Here is a 6029-nt window from a genome sequence, read left to right as displayed (position 1 = left end):
AATTCAAACTACCGTGTTCTATTTTATTTCATTTGTTTTAGCGAGCTTGCTCAGAATGCATGTCAATACAAACCAATGTACAAAAAATGAATACACTAACACTATTAATCATGGTGGAATTCATTATAATCAATAATAAGAATATCGTTGTATGTACAACTGTTGTATTAAATAATTTTCCTGAAAGCAGTATTAACCAGCTAAGCTTTTTCTATCTAAAAATATGATTAGAGCAATAATCCTAATTCAAATAAGAAAGTGAAATCCTATACCCAGGTGCATGATTTTTAAGGTCATTTGGATAGCAATGTATAGAAATACAATACATTGCCCCTTTCGAAAGGTAAGTTGTTGCAATTTTTCTGATTAGATTGCAGAATTTTGACAAGGTTTCCCTGTGTTATTACTTCCATAGTGTGTTTAAAGATGGCAACCCTCTTGTGCCAGACAGCTAAAGCTTTGGGCATGGATTTCACTCCTTTAGAGTCTACTTGAAGGACACCGTCAAAAGCTTGAAGGAGAGAAGCTTTATTAACTTTTGAATAATGTGCTTTATTTAACTTAGCAATTTTTTTTTTTCAAAGATAGAATTTAACTCGACAAATGAAAGATGATAAATGGATAAAGTAGAAATTTCCCTTTGAAACTGTCATCAAATGGCAAATCACTTCAAAATTAATTTTTAGAGCAATTAATTTTTAAAGGCAGCGGTTGAAGGCATATTACTTACTTACAAAGCTAAATTCGAGTAAAAACTTAAATAAGCACACTCAATTCAATCAAAATTAAGATTTAATTTCTCTAAAAAATAAAATTTACAGATTAAATTATCGCTAAAATTAATTTTAGGGTGAATTATCATATGATGAGAAGCTCATAGGGTGAAAGCAATTCTATTAGGTTTAGTTAGCTTGTTCTGTTTTGGCTATGGGATGTTCCTTTTGGTCATAAATGCTCTTGCAGTTGTGAAAATTCCATTATTCTTTTGTACTTTGAGGATTTTATTTTATAGTAAAAACATATTTATCTATTTGCTTAAGTTTTTTTTTTTCCATTTTTTCTTTTTTTTTTTTTTTGGTTAAGATGAATTTATCTCTTCCCAATCCCATGAATATTATATTTATTTTATTATTTGGATATATATTTAGACATAAATATATAAAGTATATTTTGTATTATAATGTACAATTTATATATCATATATGAATAAATATTCTAATTTTTCCCATTAAAAATCTAATTTAAGAATAATTTGATGTAACATTTCTATTAGCATGAGTAAAATCTATTAATAAATCATGTGGTTTTATATTTGATTAGATGGCTTATTTGATTCAAAATAAATGTTTTGTATCATTTGAAAAAAGCTTTTTTAAGAAATGGTAGACTTTTTTTATATACTCTATTTATTTTATAGAAAATAATTTGTATATAAAAAATATTTTTTAAAAAAATATTTTTTACGAAAATATTTTTTATTATTTATTTGTAATATTAAACTAATGATGTGTATTTATATCATATATGTATAAATATTTTCACATTTTAATAAAATTATCAAGATTTAAAAAATGAAAAATGATTTTCCTTTTTTTAAAAAGAAAGTAATTTTTCTTAAAAATAATTTGATTTTCTCTTTGATTAAAAACTATTTTTTGTTAACTAATTTTTATGTACTTTGTTTGTTTCGCAGAAAATAATTTGTATATAAAAAATATTTTTAAAAAAAAATATTTTCTATGAAAATATTTTTTATTATTTATTTGTAATATTAAACTAATGATATATATTTGTATAGTGTTTCCACATCTTACTAAAATATTAAAATTTAAAGAATAGAAAATGATTTTTTTTTTGAAAAAAGAAATCATTTTGCTTAAAAATAATTTATTTTTTCTTTTAATTGAAAAATTTTTTTCGGTAATCCTTTTTTATAAATATTTCAAATGCTCAAAAATATGAAAAACATTTTTCAAGAAAATATCCATAAAACACTAAGAAATTAAAGAGTTATTACTTGTATAAATAACATATTAATTAAAATTATAATAAATCCTATCTAAAATCAAGATGCTTCACTAATTTTTTTTATTGATTTAGTAAATAAATCAAGGATATATTGCTGTCTACGCAGTTGAGAACTTTCTATAACAAACATAATTTTTCGAAGATGGGTGGCCATGCATCTGCACTTGTACACCTTCTGCTGCCTTTGATGCGAAGGTATGTCAAGGCAGACATGACAAACAAAATCATCACTATCTGTAGCAGATTGAATTGAAACTTAAGAGGTCACCTTTAGCAGAACTCCTCTTGGATTGGATGTGGTCGTTCAGGGCCCATGAAGAATTAAAAATTGGAGGGGGTAAAATATAAATAGCTATTTAATTATTATAATTAATAAAAATTTGTAAATTACATTTTCATCAATTAATAATCAATCTTTATTATTTTTTTTATAATTTATATATTTTATTAAATTTAAATAATTACAAAAAATTTATAAATCATGTCAACATTTATTGTAATAAATTTTTTTACCCATTAATCAGTATATTAATTTTTTATAATTAGTATATTAATTTTTAAAGGCTTATATTTAGAGTTTGGAGTGAAAATTGAAAAATTAAAGTATTCAAAAGAAAATTAAATTAAATATTAAGAGCTTATATGTGGAAATATTTTTAAACTAATTAATGTTTAATTTATTTTTATATAATTGTAAATATTAAATTTGATAAGTTATTATTTTTAAATTTGAAAGAAAATTTTTAGAGATAAATTAGTTATTCATTAAAATTAAAATTTTTAATAACTTAAATATGTATAAAATTTACTAAAATTTTATATCTAATATTAAAAAAAGAAAAAAGAAAAAAAACGACAAAAAAAAAATTGGGGACCTCCCTCATCCACAACGTTAGTCCGCCCCTGTGGTCGTTCCAGAAGTCCAAATCTTTTCTGGCGGACGTAAGCAATGACAATAGCTACAATATTGTTTAAAAAAAAATATATGAAGAAGCTCTGACCCCTGATTGGTCGGTGCATAATTTATTAATTTTACTCCCATCATATTTAGTATTTCTAATGTGTTTTCATGCATAATTCAGTTGATTAAAGTATATTTATCATTTAAGCATATTTTTAGATAGTTGTTGGAATAATTGTGTTAAATGGAGAAATTTTTAGTATTTGACCTTTGCTGTATTTTTCAGGTGTTTCTAAAGTTGTGGGTCTCCAAATTGAGTGCTGTTTAATCTATTGAAAAGCTAAGATAGAGCATTTCAAATGATAAAGAGGGACTAAAGCCCAAATCAGTCTTCAAGGTTGACAAAATGAGCTATAGATCTATTGCAAAAGCCCAGACTTGATGTGTCACGATCAGTTTCAGTATTTATTTTGTATCTGGAGTTCCAGACGTCCAAATGAAGCAAGCCCAAGCCCAATTGAACCTTAAGAGCTACCTCTACAACTTCTATGAAGGGCTGGACGCGAGATGAGGCCATTTTAATTGTGAAAAATGGCAATGAAGTCGTCACTATGGACTGGACCGTCCGTCTGAACCAGTCCCGATTTTTGGGCAATAACTTGGGCTGTAGACCTCGGATTTGGGCAAATAAGTACCTGTTGGAATGCTAAGAAATAGAGCTACAACTTTCTTGAAGAGGGCAGAGACATATTCGGAAAGAAAGTCACTGAAAATTGGCCTTGATTTCAGAGACGTGAATGCAGGCTGAAAATCTGTCTTTTGAATTTCAAAACTTTTCCTAGTTTGGTTCCTATATTTAGGATTAGGTTTTTGATTATAAATATGTCTTTGGGCAGCAGCTAAAACACATCCAATTCAAACCTTCGTTCTCCATTCTCTTTTTAGATTTCTTCTTTATTTTTCTTCAATTTTCTGTAAGCCATGAATATGAGTGGCTAAGTTCTTAATTCAGTTCAAGGGATTCAAGTTCTTCTGTGTGATTTGTGAGATCAGGTTCTTAATTTAATTTATGTCTTTTTGAATATCTATTGTTTTCTGATTTAATTGTTTTTTATCTATTGAATGATTTACTAAAAAGGCCTATTAGTTAATTGTTTGATTTGATCAATTGCTAGTTCATCTTCATAATCTATAATTGTTGTGTAAGATTGAACATGAGTAGCAATTAAGTTTTATTTATTATGATCCCAGTTTTCAATAATAACATAAGGAAACAATAGGGTGAATTAAATGATTTATGCTTTATAAATTGTTATTTAACTTAACTACTTCCTATTCTTAACGCAGTTATTAATTTGATGAGGATTGCTTGATACCAATTCAGTTAATAATTAGAGTCAATAAGAGTGTTGGGCTCGAATTGATGAGTATCGGGAAGTTAGGGGTTTACCTTGCTGTTTAGTAAATCTACGTTAAGTATTCAATAAGAGATGATTGTATTTCTTTTGTCTATGATCGAATCAATGCATTGGAATGCGAATTACCTTGGACTGAAGTTTGTTTAATATGAGAGTTTCTTATTTAATTTTAGATCTTAATTTTTGATTTTTGATTTCTTCTTTGGATTGCGAATTACCCCCCCCCCCCAACCTTTGTTTCTTTTTCCATTACACAAGTGCACGAAATTTTAGTAATTTAGTCTCTAGGGTTCGACCTGGATTTACCACTTACTGCAGAAAATATTTCATAATTAGTAATTTCAGTTAATTTAATTTCTGGTGGAATCGATAACCATCAAGAATTTTGGCATCGTTACCGAGGACTGAAATTTATTGGATTTTGTGTTTTTTTTGTTAGGGTATTCTGTTATTAATTTTGTTTGTAAAGTGTTGTTATTTTCAGGTTTTCAGAAAAAAAATTACGGTGTTACTATTCATCGATAGATTTTTTAAGGAAACGATGTACTGATCAAGACCATGGCTGCTAGAACTTTGAAAGAGTTGGTTGCTCCTGATCTAAACCAACAACCTTTGTGTATTCAATACCCTGCTTTAAATGTTGCTTTTGAGTTAAAATCTGGACTAATTCATTTGTTGCCTAAGTTTCATGGTCTTGCAGGCGAGGATCCACATAAGCATTTAAAAGAATTTCATGTTGTGTGTTCCAGCATGAAACCTCAAGGAGTTTCAAAGGATCAAATCAAGCTTCAAGCTTTCCCTTTCTCACTAGAAGGAACAGCTAAGGATTGGTTATATTACCTTCCTTCTGGATTTATCAACTCATGGAATGGGATGAAGCAGATATTTCTGGAGAAATATTTTCCTGTTTCCCATGTTGCCAACATGAGAAAAGAAATTTGTGGCATCCGACAGTACAATGGAGAAAGCTTGTATGAGTACTGGGAGCTATTTAAGAAGCTGTGTGCAAGCTGTCCCCATCATCAAATAAGTGAGCAGCTTTTGATTCAGTATTTCTATGAGGGACTTTTACCAATGGACCGCAATATGATAGATGCTGCCAGTGGAGGGGCTTTGGTTGACAAGACACCAGATGAAGTAAGGAGGCTGATTGCTAACATGGTAGCAAACTCTCTGCAGTTTGGAATGAGAATGGATCACACACCCATGAAGGTTAATGAGGTAAGTACATCTAACCTTGAGAAACAGATTTCTGATTTAGCTTCTTTGGTGAGGCAATTGGCTATAGGAAAAATGCAAACTGTTAAGGTATGTGGGATTTGTTCGGGTTCGGATCATGCTACTGACATGTGTCATGTATTACAAAAGGATGAATCAATGCAACATGTTAATGCAGTAGGAAATTATGGACAACCACAACACAGGTATGATCCCTTTTCCAATACTTATAATCCAGGATGGTGAGATCATCCTAATCTGAGTTATGAGAATCAACCGGTGCAAAATCGATACCAGCAGCAAAGACCACAAGTGAATCAACCACCTCCACCTCCGCCTCCCTCAAATTAAGGTATTTGAGACCAGAAATAGCATTCAAAACATAGAGAGGCAGATTGGTCAGTTAGCCTCATTTGTGAGTAAGCTGAAAGCTCAAGGTTTTAGAAAGCTTCTATCACAAACAC

The 6029-nt window shown here is 29.2% G+C and overlaps 1 non-coding gene across 1 annotated transcript; it reads right to left on the bottom strand.

The window, feature by feature from the left end:
* Positions 1-5268: 5268 nt before the first annotated feature.
* LOC131177846 (small nucleolar RNA R71) lies at positions 5269-5375 on the bottom strand. The gene has a single exon (XR_009147110.1). It is a non-coding gene; the product is annotated as a small nucleolar RNA R71 (small nucleolar RNA).
* Positions 5376-6029: the final 654 nt, after the last annotated feature.

Source organism: Hevea brasiliensis, unplaced genomic scaffold (assembly GCF_030052815.1).
Source record: "Hevea brasiliensis isolate MT/VB/25A 57/8 unplaced genomic scaffold, ASM3005281v1 Scaf95, whole genome shotgun sequence".
In the NCBI taxonomy this organism is placed as follows: domain Eukaryota; kingdom Viridiplantae; phylum Streptophyta; class Magnoliopsida; order Malpighiales; family Euphorbiaceae; genus Hevea; species Hevea brasiliensis.
Note: the sequence above shows the minus strand (reverse complement) of the source record. Positions and strands in the feature narration are given on the sequence as shown.